The sequence below is a fragment of the Zalophus californianus genome, chromosome 8, assembly GCF_009762305.2.
Source record: "Zalophus californianus isolate mZalCal1 chromosome 8, mZalCal1.pri.v2, whole genome shotgun sequence".
Lineage (NCBI taxonomy): Eukaryota > Metazoa > Chordata > Mammalia > Carnivora > Otariidae > Zalophus > Zalophus californianus.
This window is the reverse complement of record NC_045602.1, coordinates 32,703,541-32,726,488: the sequence shown is the minus strand read 5'-3', so window position 1 is coordinate 32,726,488 and position 22,948 is coordinate 32,703,541. Positions and strand designations below refer to the sequence as shown.

The 22,948-nt window shown below is 41.9% G+C and overlaps 1 pseudogene; it reads right to left on the bottom strand.

Moving 5' to 3' along the window:
- Positions 1-856: 856 nt before the first annotated feature.
- LOC113938391 lies at positions 857-21,834 on the bottom strand (annotated as a pseudogene).
- Positions 21,835-22,948: the final 1,114 nt, after the last annotated feature.

The following is a 22,948-nucleotide window of genomic DNA, read 5'->3' as shown; positions in this document are numbered from 1 at the left end:
GGAGGGGCCTGGCTATGAGCTAGGGACACTAATTTCTCAAATACCAGGCTCTGTTTTTGGGGACCATAACCTTTAGCAGCCCAGAATGGGAAGATCTCATTCCAAATAGCCACTGTTTCCTTTTGCCAGTCCTTTGAGAGGAAACAATTAGCCTGTCCATTTCAATTGTTGACTCATCCCTAGCCAGTGAGAGCAACAGGTCAAGTTTGGGCTTGGGAACCGGACCTCCCAGGTTCTGATCTTTGATCCACAGCTTTTCTTTTTTTAAAAAGTTGTGAGGATGAAGTAAAATAATGGATGTGTCTGGCACAGAATAAGGACTTTGTAAATGTTAGCATCATCAGCACGTGTCAACAAAACCTTATTACCTATTGCCTTGTATCTAGGAATATGAATTAGTGTGAATTGGTTCATCACACTCCTTTAGAAATCAAATTGTAGAATCTGGGTTGCAAAAAATCAAACACAAAATGCAATGTTTCTACTCTTCTGGAGGAAGGAAACTGAAGTTCAGTGATCTGCCCTTGAGCTCTGCCTCTTTTGCAGTCAAACCAGGACGAGGGCCCAAGGTCCTCAGTTCTAGTTAAATGCTTTTCCACCATGTCATGCTTTCCTCTGTAAGAATCTGAAACCTCTCAGCTTTACGGAGTCCCTGAGAAGCTGATGGCCAGTTATATACCAAGCTCCTAGACAGTGCTCCACTTAGGCTTAGGGTGACCAGCTCTCTGAGTTTTCCCAAAACTGAAGGTTTCTTGTACCATAGGACTTTAAGTTCTAAAACCTGGACAGCCCCAGGTAAACTGGAAAGTTTGTCAGCTACTTAAGGCAGACCCTCAGTAAGTATTTTCTTTCTTTCTTTTTTTTTTTGCACCTCCAAAGTCCTTTATTGGGTCGGCAAGGCTGGGAGCTGCCCTTGGAGTGGAGTCCCAGTCCCAGTCCGGAGTCTCCAGGTCTATGGCACCCCCGCCCCTGTTTCTGACTGGGACAGGTGGCCTTCTCTGACAGGCTACTCGGTTTGCTCCTTCAGGTATTCCCAGCCCTCCTTGGAGTACTCGAGGGCCTTGGAGGGGGCCACCGATGGAGCTGACATCACCGTAATGATGCCTGAATTCCAGGTGTCAAGGATGTGAGTTAAACTTTGGAGGAACTGGGAGCTGGGGTATCTTCAGACTGGCTGAACTGGTAGTACATGGCTGAAGGGACTACCTCCTCAGCCTTCTGAAGGACAGTCTGGCTCTTGTGTATGACCAGCAACTCCTGGTCATACACCAGATAGATGGCATCCCCCAGCCACACTGCCCTTGATGAGGAACATCATCGGTGACCACACACCTGGGGCACCATGGTCGCTCAGCAAGGGCAAGAACACTCGACTCGCCCAGAGAAAGAATGTCTCCTGAGAACCAATCAAGTTCTCCGTGTGAAGGTGACTGGCCTAGGAGAGGAAGACACATGAGGAAGGGAGAAAGTAAGGGTCTGGCCCCTTTTGTCAACAATGGGAAGTCTGATTTACCAGAGAGCTATATCTTCTTGGTTAAAAGGACAGCATCTCAAAATGGATCATTAGTGAGAAAAGAAAAACCAAAAAGTAAAGATGAACCCCAATGGACTTTATCAAAGAAAAAAAAGCCAAAGGTTAGCTAATAAAAGCCACAAACAGGGTGCAGGCTAGCCCTAGTTCATTTTCCCTCATGGCCCCATCTTAGCTGAGGACTGGGAGTAAGGCTGGAGCTCCCTCTCAGACATCAGAGGAACAGCTACCCTGTTCCGGGACAAAGAAACACACCCTGGGTCTACACCTCCAAGGGCTGCATGGAATGGGAGACCCTAATGGAAAACAACACTTCCAACATGGAAAAATAACACCCTATGAGAGAAATGGAAAGACAAAAGAAAAACTACAGCCACTAGCCTGCTACTTTCAGAATAATGAAAGGATTCTTATACTGTGAGTCACAGGCAGCCCAGAAAGACAGCCGGGAAGTACAAAGCAATATTTCAGGGCCCAGGAATTTGCTGTGCATAAACAGCCATCACTGTCCCTCCAAAATAAAATGGTATTTCCCTGAAATCTAGTGCTGCATTAAACTAATAAAATAAGTGCCTTTCTGCCATACCTTCTGTAAAATTGCATATTGGCAATATGGTCTTTGCTCAGTGAGTTAAACCTTGAAACATGTGGAAGAAATTTATTCCCTTTTTAATAGTAACAGTTTAGTGCACAAACTCCACCTGATGGTGAAAGGTAATAAATATGCCCACCCTGCTCATTTTTAATTCCTTTTTGGAAAGTTCCCAATTCCGCCAGACACTCTTTCAGGTGATCTTGGGTAAATCAAAACCCCTCTCTGAACCTGACCCTTCTCTTGGACTTGGTAAATTAAAAAGCTCATCTCTGTTCTTCCATTCTATGCTATGACAACATAGTAACACAGATATCTTGCCTATATTCCCACCACAGCATTAAGGCTCTGACCAGTCTTAGACTGTACTTAGAACCGGTCGTCAGAAACAGACCCAGAGCAAGATGAATGGAACAGGTGCCTTAAGCCTCTGGAATTGGGGGTTTAGGAGCCCAGAGACAGATTTGCCCAAATTAATCAGACCAGCCCTATAAACACCAGACAGGTATCAAGGGGCAGAGAGGTTGCCATCCACCTGGTCCTCAGCCAATAGCTTTACTTGTTTCTGTTATTAATTCATGCATAAGTTATTCTTGCAGCTGGACCAAGATCACTGAACCTGATATCATAAGGTCCATATGTTCCATGATGAAACTTGGCAGCAAGTCTGGGATCTCCTTCCTCAACAGGGCTGTGATATAGATACCTTCAGCATAGTATCAACTAGCTATAAATATACCTGTTGTTCATTCCCACCCCCACCAATAGCATACTTTTCCCTATCTGCCACTAGTATTCCTCCTACTGCCTAAGTAAGTATGCTAAGCAGGGCAAAGTGTAGTAGACAAAATTTAGTAGTAGATGGAATCTTCCTGAGAGACCCCTTTCATTTCTCTTTGAGCACCCTGCCATGATTTTGACTATGCCATTTACCTCCTGCTACTCCGTGGTCAACCGGATACCACAATCTGGGCACCCCAGCTACAATTGCCACTTCCATGCTATTATTCTCTAGACCTTTTTGGAACCATGTTCTTTCTTTGGAGTTTTGTCTCTCTCTCTCCTATTTTTTCAGGGCCTTTACTGCCAACAAACTAATGAATCTTAATTAATTTAGGTGCTAGAAAGGGATTCTGGTACTTTTGCACTTTATGTCCTTCACTTTTTTTTTTTTTAAAGATCTATCCATCCACTTGAGAGAGAGAGTGTGTGTGTGTATGAGAAAGAAAACACTCATGCAGGGGGACGGGTAGAGGGAGAGGGGAAGGAAGAGAAGCAGACTCCCCACAGAGCTGGAGCCTGACCCAGGGCCAATCCCACAACCCTGAGATCACGACCTAAGCCAAAACCAAGAGTCAAACACCCAACTGACTGAGCCATCCAGGCGCCCCTGTCCTTCATTTTGGTAGGACAAAGCAGTTATAATAGTGGAACCAATGTCTCATCCAAAATACTCTTCTAAAAGTAGCAGAACTGAGATTCCAAAATGGTCTGATGCTAGGTCCAGTTCTCCCACCATCGTGAATGGATGGCGCCTCACTCAGATATTTTTCTTAGAGAAATGCTAGCATTTTTGATCTGATGTCCTCAGTCTGTCTCCAATAATACCTTATTTTGAGGTATGCAATTAAGCAAGAAAAATCTCATAAGTCTTTGAACATTCTCTGGTGGAATTCTTGGCTCTCCATAGGAGATCTTTGATGTCAAATATTGCCTGGCTTCCATTGCCTTTATCCGGAGGGTCAGTCACTGTACTATGACAACTCTGAACAATAATCATCTTTCATATCTGCTTGTGTATATGTCTCTAGATCACAGCCCAGGATTCAATAGGCCTAAGGACTTCTGAGGACATTTCCAGCCAATTGAGCAGAACATTTCCCAGACTGTCAAATGAAGTTGTAAGCTATCAGGACGATTTGAATAAATAATTATGGACAAATAATTCCTAGTTCCCTGAGCCATGATGGCAGAACAGGATCATGCCACTCTCTCCCCAGCTCCTCAAGGCATTCTCTTAGCCCAAAGAGTCCCAACAGCCTGATGCCAGGCTGATAATGTTGAGAATGCTGCCCTTTGTTTCAGTTGGAAAGACGTTTGGCAACTTTGCAAGTGCAGTGGCATGAAAGAGAAAGCAGAGTCTGGCTTAAGAGGGTTTGGGGAAATTTATCAGTAAGAAAGACACTAGCTTATGTCTTGGAACAAGTCATTTTGGTTTTCTTTCCCCCTCTGTATACAAAGTACTAATGAATTACTTCTTAGGAAGAGTGTGAGACTGGGGTGAGTGACAGGGAAACCATTCTGTCACTGTTCCTTTTGTCCTTTTCCATCCCCACTTCAGACTTTTTTCACTTCTTGTTCATTAGAGATAGGAAAATTATTTCGTATGAACCTAAAAGGACCATTTAAAAGATAGATCCGAATATTGCATAGAAAGTCTCCTTCGATGATTATACAAAATATGAGAATGCTATGCAAACGGTCCAGAAGTCAGGGCAAGGAAAGAATCCAGTTGGTATCAGGATTTGTTACCAACTAAAAATCTATGAGCCAAGAGGCCAAGAGATTGGCACAAAATGAGAGGTGGGTGGAGAACGTCAGTGGGTTGCTGTGGTAATGAGCAAGCAAAAGATAGAAGAATCGAAAGGTCAAATGTAACAGGAAGGAGTGAGCAGCTCCCAAGGGTCACGGCAGGTAAGGGTTAGGAGTCAGGAGGTCAGGTCCATCCAGGGAGTGGCACTAGGAAGTAGAGACCCCACCCCAAGTCAAAGGCTCCATTCCACTTTACTTACAAGTCCTGCCTTGGTAGAACCCAACCTGAGAGTTAAGCCAGTGAGCCAATGGATATTTCTGATAAAGAAAGAATAGGAAACAAAAACAAACAAAAAATCCTTGAACTCCAGAAGCAGACCAGACATTTAACATACTCAATTTTCACAACTCTTTGATAGATAATGTAAGTCATGTTTTCCAGTTGCCTCACACCTTTTATGCATTTTGTTATGTTTGGACAGTTCCCTGCCTTAGGAGCTCTGCCTCCCTAAAGTCAAGTCAGAAAATTTGCTTCCCCAAAGACCTTGGGAGCTAGAACACAGGCATGAAGCCTAGGATCCGCCACTAAGATGTGCCCAGGCAACAGTCTAGTCGGAAATGATGAACCAGAGGAAGGAGGTGATACCTGGGACCCATCTGCTGACAAGGATGGTGGCAGAGGCATCCGGTTTTCCCGGGTGCCAGGTGGATTCCTGGCCCAGAACTATCAGTGCTAGCAGAGTTCCAGCAGAGCGTGAGTTCCTGGCAGCCGACCTGTGCTCTGAGGGAAAGAAGGATCGGCAGCTTCCTTACTGGGTCACTCCTACAGCATAGTTTCAGGCCTTGACCCCAGAAGCTTAGCTTCAAGGCTGCCTCTCTCCCTCTCAACCGCCCTGTGAGCCACCCGATATCCTTTCTGCTTAATCAGCTAGAGTCAGCTGCCGTTGCTTATAATTAAGGGCCCTGAGTGTCTAGAGTTAAGGATTGCTGCTCCCCCTTCTTACCGGAGACCAAAGTGGAAGGAGGATGAGAAACCAAAATGAAAGAAGCGAAGTAACTTGCCCAAGGACGTACAGCTCGTAAGCGGCAGAGGCAGAATTTGGACCCAAGACTGTCTGACCGCAACGCTGGTGTTGCTTCCAATTTATTAACCAGCAAAAGATCAAGGGAAAAGTACCTATGTGAGGTGCGGTAGGAAGTGGTCCTGGTAACATCCTGTGACTCCAGCTACCATCGTAGTTGCGACACCTTTTTGTCTTTGTTGTGCTCTGTTACTTTCTGACTTAACTGTGTGCCAGTAAACAGATGGGTGATACTAAAGATAAACTAGCACTGCTGATTTCCATTGCTACCTTCAAATATTGCCGTTCACAGTTTGTAAGGGGTGGGACCACTGTCTGTAGATTGCTGAGGAGGTGGCCAACTGTTTGGGTTTTGTTTACCATTGCTTTAGATGAGTCACAGAGAATTATGCATTATTCATAAACCGTAGGTTTGAAGAAAGTCCCCGCATGCAATTTCTGCTCGTTGGCTCCTCCAATCCAGGACTGAAATAAATAGCAGCAGATAATGAAGTATACAACCTAACCTGTGCTTTTACACTGTGTGAACTAATGCCCAGAGACCCAGAAAGAGAGGTTGGAAGGGGGAGTTTTAATTCAGAGTCCTCCATGTATACTAAAAAATGAAAACAGGGCATAGTCATAGATACACAACAAATCAGCGATAATCTCTTAGGCACCTGAAAATTCCAATATCCCTTAAGGTGAAGAAATGAAAAGGAAAACGGTCTCAGTCAAGTGCTAGGAGTTTGAGCAGTTCCAACCATTCAACCACATACTAAAATGTGAAGTAGCAGAAATCTGTCTTAGAGCGGCAAACCCCCATTCTTTCCCTTTTATATATATATATATATATTTTTTTTTTAAGATTTTATTTATTTATTTGAGAGAGAGAGCATGCACAAGCAGAGGGAAGTGGCAGGCAGTGGGAGAGGGAGAAGCAGGCTTCCGGCGGAGCAGGGAGCCTGATGCAGGGCTCGATCCTATGACCCTGGGACCATGACCTGAGCCAAAGGCAGCTGCTTACCGACTGAGCCACTCAGGCACCCCACCTTCTTGATTTCTAAGGTGTTCTCAACCCCTCTTCTTCTCAAACACCTGAATCAAGTTCTCTCTCTCTCCAAACTCCATTCAACAACCCACTCATTCTCCCTCAAACTGAGATCCAAATGACAGCTACTTAAAGAACTACTCCTTCCACAGTCATTTGCACTTAATCAAAATCTTAACTAAAAAGGCTGCATTTTGTAGTGGATATCAGTCAGTTGTACTTGACCAAAAAATCATTTTTTTGTATCTCACACCAAAAAACATATTATTTGATATATTACATAAAAAGTAGGTAACATATATTGTGGTGGTTAGTTTTATGTGTCAATTTGACTGGGTCACACGGTTAAACATTATTTCTGGGTGTATGAGGGTACTTCTGGGTGAGATTAACATTTGAATCGGTACACTGAGTAAAGCAGATTGCCCTCCCCATTGTGCATCAGCCACGTGAAGGCCTGAGTAGAGGAAAAGGCTAAGAAAGAATTCTTTATCTCTGCCTGCTTTTCTTTGAGCTGGGACATCAGTCTTCTGCCTTCAAACTCAAACTGGAAATATGTCATTGGCTCTCCTGGGTCTCTAGCTTCCCAACCGCAGATCTTGGGACCTCTCAGCCTCCAGAGTCACATGAACCAATTCTTTAAATTTCTCTGGAGAACTCAAACTAATACATGTATGCATTCATTATGAAGTACGAGAAAATAATGAATATTCGTGGACTCACCGCCCAACCCAAGAAGTAGATTGCTATGGCTCTCCCCTTGTCTATTCTCCAACCTCCTTACCAGATGTCCAGAAATATTTTGAACACATTTCTAACATTTTGATAGTTCCCCATTCTATAAATCCTGCCTTCTCAACAATAAATTAAAAGTAAATAAATAAAAGATTGTACTTCTCAGTCCTCCTTGTTCTAGGGTGCCTAGGGTGATTGAGAGTCCACCAATCAGATGCACCCATGTTGGGCTGATTGGGAACTCAAGTTTATACAGGAAAGAGGCAGGGCATATTTCTATTCATATTTTTAGCATGAACTGGAACCAGCACTTTGGTGGCTTCCTGATCATAGCAGATGCTATAGCTCCCTTGGAAGGTTATTTTGGAATGTGGAAGTACACACTGGGGTTATTCCTGGAAGATTACCTAGAATCTGTTTCTTTAACCTTTGTAACAATTCTTTAAGCTCTTTATCCCTTAGCAAAATCCCCTCTGCTTAAAGTAACCAGAGTAAATTCATTGACTGCATCTAAGGAACTCTGACCAATACAAAAATTGAACTATGTGATTGCAAACAACAGACTTCAAGGACATGAAGCTTAGATTGGCTGTCTGACCTAGTCGGGTTTGAAGTACTTGGGTATTATTAAATGATGGGACACTAGTAACCTGTAATATCGAAGGTAGGAAAACAGCAACTTAAATGATTACCTTTTGTCATTTGGAATAAAGTATCTACTGAAGCCAAAGTTTTGCTTTCCCTTTTGATTGCTTCCCCACAGACATCATTATGTGGTGCTAAGGAATAAAAGAAGCGTGGGCTGGGATGGCTGTCTCTATTACCATCAGTGAGCTTCAAAAAAGAAAGACAGGCTTTAAAGAATTTAAATTCTCAGACCAAGATATTGTTAGAGAAACAGGGAGTTTCTAGGACTCCTCTAAAATAATTTTTTATCTCATAGTCACAGGGCTGACATGGCCAAAAAGCAAATGCAGAGCCAGATCTGGCCAGCTATTGAATTTCAATGTAGGTTGTCCCATACCCTCACTACATATCTCATATGAAAGTCAGGACATTATCTGGGAAAGAGGGAGCCACAAAAGATTGGAATGAGAGCATTTGGGAAGACCTAGATGATTCTGAGTACCCTCAAACCCCACTGCATCTCCCTTACTGAAAGAAACAGTCCCTCCTCCCATAGCTGAAGATGCTGATCCGGCCCTGCTTGAAGACCTTATACTGACCTCATCTGAGGCAGTCCTCTTATACAGGACTTCTGGCTCGCCTCATGCCCTACACCTGTGATCTTCCGTTCCCACCTGATTAAAACTAGTTCCAGATCAAGGATGCCCCTAGGGCCCAATTTAAAGTCAAACACGGAAGGAAAATTTTCACATGCCAAAAGAATTGCAAGATTCTGCTAAAACTAATACTGACAAAAATCTGGAGATTATATTGGGTATTCCACCAGAAACATAATTTTATGGACCAAATTATTGGCCTGAATACACTAAACCAGAGATTCTGGATTCATTTTTCTTAGCTTGAGACAATTATTAATTTGGTTAATTGACTAAAACCTGGATCCTACTATGGCCTATTTGCTGAAGGAAGCTGAAACAGGTTCAGAGAGATAAGAACACTGGAATGGATTTATCACATACAACATCTAACATATACCCGAACTAAGCCTGGAGAACACTCCCTTTTCTAAGGCACTGAGGAAGACATTAATGAGAGAACCAGAATCTTGAAGAGTACTTTGTTGAATTTCTTCTGTACTCCAGAGATGAAGGTAGGAGATATTGCTATTTAAAATAGTTTCCTGGGGTGCCTAGGTGGCTCAGTCAGTTGTGTGTCTGCCTTCAGCTCAGGTCATGATTCCAGGGTCCTGGGATCAAGTTCCACGTTGGACTCTCTGCTCAGTGGAGAGTCTGCTTCTCTCTCTCACTCTCTCTCTCTCAAATAAATAAATAAAATCTTGAAAATAAATTTTAGTTCCCTGATTTCAGTAGGGTTGGTGGATGCCCAGAAGAGCAGACATGACATAGTAGGATTTAACTGCCCGAAACAGAGTGGATGTGGTTATTATAATAGCAGAATGAGGGGCACCTGGCTGGCTTAGTTGGTGGAGCATAGGACCCTTGATCTTGGGGTCCTGAGTTCAAGTGTTAGGTGTAGAGCTTACTTTAAAAAACATAGAATAATTTGACTTGCAGGGGCATTTTGATAGTAGCTAACTGATCATGATATTCCTAAAACTGAACTAGATGGACAGCCTATGAAGTATGTACTTAACCTGAATGACTGAAAAAAAACCTACGCTTAAGTAATCATATCCAGCTGAAATCATCACTAGAGTCATGGCCTATCTTCCAATATTTATACTTTCAATTTAGTGAATGAAAGGGAGAAACTTGGAGGAAGGACGTCATAAGAACCTATATGAAAATCTTCCTCTACCCCTTCACCAAAAGTACCTGCATATATTTACCAAGATAATTGTATACTAGAGAAAGGGAAATATCTATACCTTTCACAAATTATTGGAAGTGGCTTTGAATTTGTGCTAAGCTCCAGTGACCCAGAACTTCACTGTTTCTTTACACACACACACACACACACACACACACACACACACACAGCAGAGCCTTATCTAGGGGGATCCAGTGATAAATGGAGTTTGAGTCCAAGTCCACTTCATGATGGGCACAGTTTCTGTCAATCCAACCCCTGGTAATTTGCCCCAGTTCCTGAATTACAGTATGAATGGATGAATTCAGTAAATAGAATCCTCAAATTGGCTTCCTGACCTAGAGTAAGCACTTCTGGGACTGTCCCCTCCTAAAAAAAAAAATAGTAAACCAAAATCAATGCTGTATTTTTAAGAGAATTCTGGGAATTAGTGTCATCATCAAAGAAAATTGAAGGGTAGTGATTTCTATTATGTCCCCATTAACTCACCTGCTTAACATGTGCAGTGAACAGATGGATCTTAGAGCATGATAATGAATTATCAAAATCTGAATTAGTAACTTCTGTTGCTGCCCCCTTCCTATAGTTGTCTGTCCTGGAGCAAACTGACACCATTCTGACCATCTAATATGTACTTATTATGTCCACAAATGCTTTATTTCTCTACCCTAAAAAGCCTAAAATACCAGAAGCAATTTGCTTTTGCCTGACAGGGACAATGCCCCATGTCCTGCCTCTGAGCTACATCAATTCTCTGTGTGTCTTTTACATATGAGAAAAATGAACTTCTATCTTGTGTATTATTTCAGGTCTCCTGCACTAATGGCTAAACAAAATTTCCAACAGAAATCCAGACCATGTCAAAATACATACCATAGTCAGTGGATGTGGAAAGAAGGACTGGGGGATATTTGGGCCTTTCCTATTTAATAAATGCCCAAGAATCAGAATTTAGAATCTGATTATTTTTCTCAAAGGCTATTAAAAAGACTCTCAATTATAATAATCCACCTGCTGGTGGTCCACATGCAGTCAAGTTAGTAGATGAATCAAACATTCTAAGTTTTAAAAAAAAAATCCATCCAAGTGGTGGTTGGCCTGAATTGACCTGTTTTTCCATGGGACTAACAAGGAAATTCTAATCAATAGTCCTGAATAGATTCAGTCTGTGAGACTCAACTGCCTTTGATAAACAAAATAGACTCCTTCCTACCATGCAATAACAATTTTTTTTACATTTGTTTTTGTTGTTGTTTTTTTTCTGTAGATGTAGCCACAGACCTATTCCTTTTCTTTTGGTTCTGGAACCAATACAGAATTTGCTAGTTTGACTGAAAGCTTAAGCTCTCTAGACCTTAGTAGTGAAAGAATAATAATACTACATTCCCCATAAATTTCATCAGTAGAGGAGTTATGAAGATGAATGAGGCCATTTGGGGCCAAGTTCCTATTTTTTCCTATTTTATGTAAATCTCAGACAAAGTCAGAGTCACACAGGATTAGAGCCATAGGCACTGTTTTTTCAGATTCGTAGAAGAAAGTCACTTTATCAACATAAACTTGGCACAATTTTGAAACACAACAGCATCCATCTTATCAGCCCATTGACTAGTTGTAGTAAGTTGTGGTATTTTCCTTATTATTTTATGCCCAGAGCCACAGAAAGATTAATGTTACAAGTTAAGCAAACAGTGGGATATTTACTACTTACTCTGGTGATGAATATTAAAGTTCTTTCCTAGGTCCAGCTTCCTGAAGACCACAGGAGGTCACACATGTGCTGTGGAGAGAGTCCATGCACTTTCCATAATGTTCAGTCTGCAGATTAATGTCCATGTTCAAAAGCAAGAAAGACAAGGAAAAACTGCCATCTGTCATTAGGAGCCAGGGTGTGGAGTGATGAATCAATTTAGAGAATATATTGTTTATGCATAAGAAAGAAGATCTGTACCCAGCTCTGGATCAGAAACAAGCATTGATTTTACAGATGAGAAAGCACCAGTGAAATATCACTTCCAAAGGGACCTGCTAGTTTCTGGATTTTCAAAATATCACCTCCATCAGAGTCTTGTTGATAATGTCAGGTACAGGCTGGAGGCTACAAGAGCAACTAAGGCCCTTGAGAAGTTCTATTTCTGTGGCATCAGGGAAGAAGGGAGTGAATCCTAGGTGATGCTGTAACCTGAATATCCTGGGACTCTTTCAGTGCTGGCAGCATAATGAACACCTGGGCTGTAGGCTATCCGTGAAGAGTAGAATATGCCATCCCAAAATATGCCACTTGACATATTGATTATTTTGAGCTAAAGGCAATTGAGAAGTCGATACAAGAAAAGTTCTCTATCCTTCCCCTATTTGTCTAAAAGTAGGACATAAATTTATAAAGATGCCCCCCTTCCCTTTCATCCAGAAGACAGAATTCAATCATTGGAGCCAACTCTAGACGCTTCTCAGCCTGGAGAAGAATCCATATAACAAACTAGCCGTTATCTTGCATTAGTTCCCCTGTATATTTACCTTCCCACAATTTGCCCCCCTAGAAACTCAAAGTCCCTTTCCTTTGTCTTGTCACTTCTCTAAAAACGTATTGTTCTTTTGTTAAGATACTATATAAGCCCAGGGGTGCCTATGTGGCTCAGGCCATGAAGCATCTAACTCTTGATTTTGGCTCAGGTCATGATCTCAGGGTCATGAGATTGAGCCCCACATCAGGCTCTGCACTAGGGGTTTAGCCTGCTTAAGATTCTCTCTCTCTTCCTCCCTCTGCTCCTCCCTCCCCCCCGCTCATGCACATGCACACTATCTCTCTAAAAAAAAAAAGTTTCCTTAAAAAAAAAGATACTATATAAACCCAAGTTCTAACCACCTCTTTGAGTTATTCATCTCAGTGCTCCCATGTATATGCACAATGCACATATTAGTGAACTTCTATTTGTTTTTTTCTTATTAATCTTTCTTTTGTCAGCCTAATTTGCAGAGCCCCAGCCAGAGAATCTAGGTGAGCAGAGAGAAAGAGATTTGTGTTCCTCCCCTACACTTGGATTAGGTCACCAAGAAGTCAGCTGTCATGTACATCTGAACAGTCACCATGAATCGGAAATTCATGGGGTAAAACATGAAGTCCTCAATGAATTCACAATCCAGTAGAGGAGAAAAACATGCAAGCTAGCCATTAACATATGAGAGTTTCCAGTCTTCACCTATCCTCCCTCCTACATAGAAAATGCTATCTTTCTCTGCCCAATGGCTCCTCCCTGACCCTTAGAGAAGTAGGCAGCTTTTCCAGGACTTGGGGATGTTGTCTTGGAAAATGAAAAGATAAAGGCCTAAGGAGGGGATCTGCTTATAAAAGAGACTGGGCAGATGTATCAGTAAGTAGAGGACTGGAGAAGAGGAGAGAGAGATGGAGGAGGAGGAACACTTTGAATCTGGAGTGAATTGGAGAGGAAAGATAAAGGGTTTTAAGAAATGCTGTTGAGTGTTCTGGTCTTGATTCCTTTTTATATTGTTTGGTGCTCTAAGGTAAGATTAGGCTTCCTCTTTATTACTTTGGGCTACTTGGGCTCTTTCTTCATATTCTGTGTCCTTATAGAGTTTGGACCACATGGGACCTCAGGAGTGGAACTCTGCTTCCCCCTGGATTTAAACCCTCTATATCTGAACCCAGAGAGCACTTTTCACCAAAGTTGCCAATGAACAATAGAGGTTGAACAGGCTTAAGCCATAATAGCTATTTGTAGAAAACTGGACAGCCAAATAAACATTGAGAACACAAGACCATAGTCAATGCTAAAAAATATAAGCAAATGCATGGAGAGGGAGGCCAACCAGGGAATCAGCCTGGGCAGTAGAGCACCTTCTCAAACTGTAACCAAACACAATTGCCTGCAGATTCCGGGGCACCTGTGTAGCTCAGTTTGTTAAGCATTTAACCGTGAGATAAAGCCCCATGTTGGACCCAGCACTCAGTGGGGAGTCTGCTTCAGGATTCTCTCTCCCTCTGCTCCCCATCTCTCAAATAAACAAATAAATCTTTTTTAAAAATGCAGATTCTGCATTTCACACCATATAAGGTGGCTACAATGAAAGAACAAAAGAGAGAGAAAAGGAAGAAAGGGAGGAAGGAAGGGAGGAAGAAAAAGAAAGAAGGAAGGAAAGAGAGAGTTGGCAAGGATAGAAGTTGGAACTCTTGTGTACTGTTGGTAGGAATGTAAAATGGTGCAGTGACTAGGGAAAACAGTACGGCAGGTCATTCCACCTCTGAATATACCAAAAAGAAATGAAAGCAGGGTCTCAATGAGATATTTGTATACCCATGTTCTTATCAGCACTATTCACAATAACCAAGAGGTGAAAGCAACCCAGATGCCTACCAATAGATGAATGGATAAACAAGCTGTGGTCTATACATACAATGGAATATTGTTTAGCCTTAAAAGGGAAGGAAATTCTGACACATGCTACAACATGAATGAAACTTGAGGACATTGTGCTAAGTAAAATAAGCCAGTTACAAAAACATAAATACTGTATGATTCCACTTATACAAGGTACTTGGAATTCATAGAAAGGAAAAGTAGATTAGGGGTTACCAGGGCCTGAGGGAGTAGAGTGGGCAGGGAAATGGGAAGTGGCCTTTTAATGGGTATAGTGTTCAGTTTTGCAAAATAAAAGGAGTTCTGGAAATTGGTCACACAACAATGTGAGTGTACTTAACACTACTGAACTGTACACTTAAAAATGGTTAAGATGGGGGACGCCTGGGTGTCTCGGTGAAGCATCTGACTCTTGGTTTCATCTTAGGTCATGATCTCAGGGTCATGGGTTAGAGCCCTGAGTCTGGCTCCATGCTCAGCAGGAGTCTACTTGGGATTCTCTCCCTCTTCCTCTGCCCACCCCCACTCACTCTCTCTCAAATAAATAAATCTTTTTTAAAAAACTTAAGATGGTAAATTTTATGTTATGTATATTTTACCACAATTGTATTATTTTTGATACAAATTCTGATTCTGTAGCTCTGGAGTGGGGCTAGAGATTGTGCATTTCTGGGGAATCTTTTTAAAATCCCAAAGCCTAGGCTATACCCCAGACCCATTCAAACATAACCTGTGATGGTGGAACCCAAGCATAGGTGGGTTTTAAAGTTCCCCAGGCAAGTGCAACATGCAGACATGTTTGAGAATCTCTATTCGCCACTGAACAGGTATTCCCAAGTAGAATCCATCACATTTTATGCTAATAATGAAGTGATTGGACAGCCCAGAACAGAGGTTCTCAATTCAGGCTTCACTTTAGAATCATGTGAGGAACATTTAAGAATACTTGCGCTTTGGGAGCACCTGGGTGGCTCAGATGGGTAAGTGCCTTTGGCTCAGGTCATGTCCTCCAGGTCCTGGGATTGAGCCCCACGATGGGCTCCCTGCTCAGCGGGGAGTCTGCTTCTCTTTCCCCCCCACTGCCCCCCCACTCCTGCTCTCACGCTCTCTCTCCCTCAATTGAATAAATAAAATCTTTTAAAAAAAAAAATACTTGTGCTTTGGCTCCAACATTTCCCACCTCCCAAGAGATTCTAATTTAATTCGTCAGGAGAGATGCTCAGGCATAGTTTTTGAAGCTTCTCGGGTGATTCTAATTGAAAACTCTTAGCTGAGACGCTACCCGTTAATCCTGGCCTTCTGTTTACCCTGCCTCTCTGTTCTCCAATGTAGCCTGCCTGCTCAGACCCCACCCCTTGCCTGTCCTCTGTGTGAGTCCCAGCATCCCACATTCTGATGTCGGTCTGATTCTCCATGTATTAAAGGGTGGCAGATGATGAAGGAAGCAGAGTAGCAACTAATCAAGTGAATCCGGCAGGGCCTGAATGCTGTCAGAATCTCCAAGTCACTCCTTCTTTGCCAATTAGCTTCATGCCCAGGAAATTCTGATCTGTGGCCACAAGCCACACAGTTTACTTTAAGCCTCACAGATGCGTGTCATTCATTACAAAAGAAGTCAGGAAAAGGGTAATTGATGCACACAAACTTTCCCGCTATGGGGGTGGGGTGGGCAGGGCATTTGGAGAATATGGTGTGATGGTTAATTTTATGTGTCAACTGGTCCACAGGGTGCCCAGATATGTGTTTAATTATTTTTTTGAATGGGTCTGTGAGAATGTTTCCAGATGAGATTAACATTTGAAGGGGTAGACTGAGGTAAAGCAGATGGCCTTCCTCCGTGTGGGTGGGCCTCATCCAATCCACTGAAGGCCTAAATAGAATAAAATGCTGAGTAAGAACAAATTTCCTCTCTCTGTCTGACCGTCTTTGAGCTGAGACATTGATCTTCTGCCTTCACACTTGGACTTGGAATGGAACTTACGCCGTCAGCTCTCTTGCTTCTCAAGGCCTTCAGACTTGGATTGGAACGCTAGCTCAGCTCTCCTGGTCTGGACTTCTCTCTCAGTCTCCATAATTGTGTAAGCCAATTTATTATATGTATGTATATATGCATATATGTATATTGTGTGTATTTGTATACATATATATGTGTGTATGTGTATATACTGTATCTAAATATATACCATATATATATATGCACACCCCCCCACACACACACATTCTATTGGTTCTGTCTCTTTGGAGAGCTCTGACTAATATAATATGCCCTAGTATTATTCATTCATTCATCATTTAAAAGTATTTATTGAGAACCTACTATATGCTGGGCACAGTTCAAGGTGCTTGAATAAAGTCAGCATGTACTCTCCCAGCCGTGGATGATACCCTTTCCCAGACTAGTATCAAAATCCAAAGACCTGAACCTTGTACACAATATAAAATACAGACTCGTCTGTATTATATAAATACATATATATATATGTATATATACAAATATATATATTATATAAAATACAGATACTCGTCTGAGTATCAGTGCTTATTAGCAGAGCTTTGGCAATCAGGCAGCATATTAAGTCCCTGCCTGCCATCTCTAATGTTAGACCCAGAGCTTTAGGCAACCTCAGGGGCACAGTGTCAGCAGGGCTAAGGAGAAAACATACTTTATAAACATTGATTGCTTCTTGTTACACCTTGCTAATGTAATCTGCGTTGCAGATTAGAATTAGCATAATATTATGGGTAATGCCAGTAAAAATGGTCTGAGCTGCAGTGCTGTTTGTGGCTTTGGTTTTGTTCTTCGGGAAATTGCTTTAGGAAGGGCATAGCAAGACCTTGTATTTTCTTGCCAGAGTTATAAGGGCAAACAACTTCTTTGACCTTTCCTTTTTCAAATTATAAATCATGAGTAATCACCACATCGTTTATGACTGCTCCTGGCCAAAGAACATTTAACAAAATTCTGTTAAGTCACAGGGTTTGTGGGTTTTTGTTTTTGTTTTTGTTTTTTTCAGTTCCCTTTGACCTTTCAGATCAAAGCTGTGACTAACAGTAATGTTTGGGCAAATTACATTTGTAGTGTGCTATTTGTAAGGAACCTAAGCCATGGACTTTCTAGAAATAGGTGCTCATACACACTACACATAAGTACAACTCTTCTGAGTACTAGTTTTCTGCTGATTACCTGTTGGCCTCTCTCATCTGCCATATTATACTATAAATCTCTTGCGGGCAGAGGCCTTGCCTGTTCAATAGATATATTTCATGCCTGCTGAGCTGTTGGACTGCTTGTGGCTTTTTGATTATGGTTCACTCATTTCCTTTAATATTGAGAAGGACAGACTACAGGAGAGACACTAGCCACTGATTCTCCAGGCAACCTTGGATGCACAGGGTCAATGGCATTTTCTGCGCCTGGGGAGGATTTCCTGTTGGGGGGTAGGCGAGATGCCTGCATCACCACTGCAGCCTTCAGCTTGACCTCAATCTCTGGGCACTGGATATGGCTCATTCTCTCAGACTCACCTGCTGGAAGCATTCCCACACTTGGATGTCAGCCTGAACGTTTTTGAGCTGAGTCTCCACTTCAGTTCTCTGGAAACCCCTTGCCACCAGATCTCTGTCCTGAAAAAAATTGTTTCCCGTCTAGGATATTCATTCTTATGTCTACACAAGAGTAAAAATTCCATTCTCATGTCTACATGTCGGCCAAAAGGCTTAATTAAACGTGTAATTTCTCCAATGGTAGAACCAAAGGATGAAGCTGTGGTTTATTGATTTATTTTTTCCCCAGCAGAGAAGCAAGAATATGGAGATCACTGTGCTCCTGACCCACTGTGACCCTCTAGAAAACCATTTCTCTCTATGAGGTAGATTGGCATTGACCACAAATAACCCTTATTAATCCAATTTTCACTTTTTTCTGATTTTAGACATTTCCATCATTGCTATCACACCTCTCCAGGTTAATTATAGAGAAAGGTGATGAATTTGTTTTAAGTGTCTAACTCAAGGATGGTTCAAATTTTAAACTTGCAAGTACTTGAGATTAGGATACATGAATTGCATGCAAGAGAACTTTATTTTGTGCACCTGATATTTTTGTGTTTCCCTCAATCAGAATATCTTCATTTTTTTCTCTGAATATAAAAATATTTTCACGTTATTTTTTTTAAAGATTTTATTTATTTATTAGAGAGAGAATGAGAGAGAGAGAGCACGAGAGGGAAGAGGGTCAGAGGGAGAAGCAGACTCCCTGCTGAGCAGGGAGCCCGATGTGGGACTCGATCCCGGGACCCCAGGATCATGACCTGAGCCGAAGGCAGTCGCTTAACCAACTGAGCCACCCAGGCGCCCCAATATTTTCACATTATAAAAAATTCAGGCCATATAAGAATGAATACATGAAGAAGTGAAAATTCTCTACAATCGCACCATCCAACCACTTCTGTGAATCTTCTTTAACTGAGATATAGTTCACACACCATAATATTTAGCCTTTTAAAATGAACAATTAAGAGGTTTTTAGTATATTCACAAGGTTGTGCAGTCATCGTTATCTAGTTCCAGAGCTTTCTCATTATGCCAGAGAAACCCCATTACCTATCAGCAGTCACTTCCCGTCCTCTGTCCCCCCAGCCCCTGCAACCACTAACCTACTTTCTGTCTATGGATTTCTCTACACTCTAGACATTTCATTTTTAATGGAATCATACGATATGTAGTCTTTTGTGACTAGAGTCTTTCACTTAACGGAATGTTTTCAAGGTTCATCCATGTTGTAGTGTGTATCAGTACTTCATTCTTCTTCATGCCTGAACAGCATTCCATTGTCTGGATATACTACATTTTTTCAACCCATTTGTCATTTTTTGATGACTATTTGGATTGTTTCCACTTTGGAGTATTATGAATAATGCTGCTATGGACATTCATGTACAAGATTTTGTGTAAACATATGTTTTCAGTTCTTCTGGCCTAAGAGTATTTTAATGAATAACATTTCAGACTTTTTTCTATGCATAATCCATATTTACAGATAAATATATGGTGATATATTATTGTTCCTATTTATTTCCCCTTTACTGTAGGAGAAATGATTCCTGTGGGTAATCAGTCAGTTGCCAAATGACTTGCAGTGCCTTCTGTGGTAAGCATCTATCTATCCCCACCCCCTTATCATGCCCAACATGTTGCTTGCCTTGGCCAATGGCCTGTGACCGGATATAACATAAACCACAACAAAGCAGAAGTTTTAGGGCCATTGTGTATTTCTGTGAACTGTCTTTCTCTTTCCCTCTGCCATGCGTAGGAGACTCAAAATAAGTAAGACCCAGTCTTGTTCCGGTCCCAGAATAAGAAGAGACAGGAACAGAAATGCAGCTTTACTGTAGTCATTAACATATATATGAAAGAGGAATAAATTATTATTGGAAGCCACTGAGATGTGGGGGCCATTGTTTCTGTAGCAAAGCTGACTAATGCATAAATCATTTATATCTGCTTTTCCCACCTAAGGAAATAGTGTGAATATTTTTACAGATGTAAACATGTAATGGTGATGTTACCAAAACTGAGGTCCAAACAGATTAACTGACTTGTTCCAGGTGACAAAATGAGGAAGAGAGACAAAGTCAATTTTATATCCCTGTTCTGATTTGCAACCCAGTTTTCTAATTAAAGTGAAGAAGAGGGTAATCTTGGACATTTTGGGGAGATTACAGGAGGCTTATAAAGATCCTCCTGCCACTGCATTTTTGTTGGGCTGAAAATTCCAAACTCACTCATGCTGTGCTAATGAGTCAAAACCAATTAGAAAATTGTAAAAAGCTGAAACATGTGTGTTGTGCTTCTTGCAAAAAGTTTTTTGAAGTAGGAGAGTATATTATAAGAATTAATCCTTATTCTTTATCATTGCAGCCTTTGTGTCTGGGATGGATTGCTACCGACAAATAAGTAGTTCTCTGCTTTCAATTCATTTTGCATGCCTCACCAAACTGCCACTCTATTTTGCATGATTTAACACAATTGCCTGCCTTTGGCCCAGAGGCCCGATGCTTAGCCTGCAAGGAGCTGGGGATGGAAGGAAATCTTGGCCAACATCTGCCCACACCCCATCTGGTTTAAAGCAGTACTTCTATCTCTTTTTCTATCTTAAATTCATAAATAAATAACAGTTTTGCATAACTTATTTTCAGAAAGAAAGGATTTTGGTAAATCGCCACTAACGTTTAATAATAGCTGACCCCTTACGAATCACCATGGTTGGAGCACTCAGTTTTCAGTGTTGATGTCTCTTAGAAGTGATAAAATAGCCACTAGTGGGCTTGAGAAACCTAAACCCAGCAGGCCAATACAGGAAGAGTTCACCTTCCTTATAGTACACTAAGTAAACAAAATTCCATCAACAATAACTGATTTCCGTGCTTTAATAGAGGTAACAATGGGGCGCCTGGGTGGCTCAGTCAGTTAAGCATCTGCCTTCAGCTCAGGTCATGATCCTGGAGTCCCGGGATCGAGTCCCACGTCGAGCCCCATATCGGGCTCCCTGCTCAGCGGGGATTCTGCTGCTCCCTCTTCCTCTCCCTCTGCCCCTCCCCCACTTGTGTGCGCACTCTCACTCTCTCTCTCTCTCTTTCAAATGAATAAATAATATCTTTAAAAAAAATAGAGGTAAGAATGGCAGAAGAAAGACTAGGTAAGAAGTTTCTTCTATCAATTTCTTGTTTCTCAGATGTATATATTTGCACATAGACACATGAGTATATAGCATACTACCACAATGCTACAGGTGTTAGCCTTTTTTACCAAATCAATTTTCTATTTATTATGGCATAGGCCGTTAGAGATCATATTAGTCTAATCCCCTCAATTTACAAACAAGAAAAATAATACCCTCAGAACTTAAAGGATATTTCCTAAACCCCCATCTCCTGACTCCTCGTCCAGTACTCCTTTCACTTCATGCCACCTCCTTAGCAAGTGTATAACCAAGAGGAAATGTCTAAGACCAGTTCAAGATGGGAATAAGATGTCACCACTGAATCTGCTAGGAAGTTGAACCACCCAAACCACCCATGCAAGGTGCCCTGTCAGTGGGCAGAAACCCTGCCAAGGACTAGGAACAAAGAATTAAAGTGTTAGCTGGGGGCAGACACAGGCCTTTGTCTGGTGGCAGAATTATGACAAAGAATGTTTCTCCAATCCTCACATTGCCCACCCCACCTCCAATGGGATAAGGCAGGACTAGTCAGAGACAGTGTCTTCAAGAACTATAGAACACTAAGAGGGAGCAGTTGTTAAGACAGTACAGATGTATTAACTGCTGAGCCCAGCAAGATCTGGGCTTAGTCTATGAAAGGAAGGAGCAATTGTGGTCCCTCTGGTTCTCATGAGGTTAACGACATTCTCTTCATCCAGCCAAGAGCCTTCAGTACCTGGAGCTGAAGGGAGACCAACATTCTCTGGCCAGATTCACCAGGGTGTTCACATTTTGCCATGACCCATGTCCTCTGGAACTGGGAGAAAGGTCAGAGGAAGTAAGATTCTGACAAAAGGGGGCCAAGGGGAAACTAAACTCAGCAGGTGACCCCGAAATACGACTATTAACTCTGATCCAAGATCAAACTTCCAAGGGGGAATTAGAAATGCCCTTCATGGGAGGCTTACACGGGACTTAGCCTATTTGTTTTTAAACCACCAGGTTATTCTTAGGCACAGTGTTTCATAAGGTCCCAAAGATAAGCCAGTGTTTGGAAGGTCAAAAAGCCGAGACATCCAGGCTCAGGAATAGGACTCATGGAAAAAATTAGGTCATCCATGGTTCTAAGACCTCAGAGGGCCAACAATCTAAATGATTTTGCTTTTTGAGCTTTAGACAATTGCTGGGGAAATGGGGTGGGAGAAGCAGCTCAAACTGTAAAACAATGTGGAAAGCAGACATGGTATGAATAATCTTAATAGAAAGATCTTTTCTTCTATAAGTAGGAGGACTTGTGCATCAATAGAATTTTTGGTAGAGACCTCTACATAGATTATTCTTGGCATTTTAAATTTCTTTCCCTTTTCTCCTTTCTCTCAACTCCCCCAAATAGCCTCTGCTCACTGAGAAAACAAATTCAAAATGCCAAATAAATCTTCGCTCTGACTATAAAACTCCAATGTTCAGGCATTCTGTCACTGCTTGTTATTAAGTAATTTGTTTCCAAAATGTAATTTTTTTCCCCTTTTCTCTTTCTTTCAAACTTCCCCCATCTTCGGTGCTCCCGGTCAGCTGTTTTTGAAAACTTACCTATTAGGTAGGTCAAGGAGAGTTTTATCTGCATATTCCACTGGAATGCAGAAAGGGAAGTTAAGTGGCAAGATCAAGGACACAGAGCCAGCCAGGAGCAAAGCGAGAGCCTGGAGGCCCTACCACCCAGGGTTCTGCATGCCTCATTATTACACAGCCTCTCCAAAACCCTCACTGAGACTGCAGTTCCTCCAGCTTTTATTGTCACCATTAAAAATATTAATGGCCCAAGAATCCAGAAGCCCAACTAGAATTTTCTTGAATTACCTTACCATGGTTGAGGCACACTCAGTGTGAAGCATCATTAAACTGCACTGCCCATG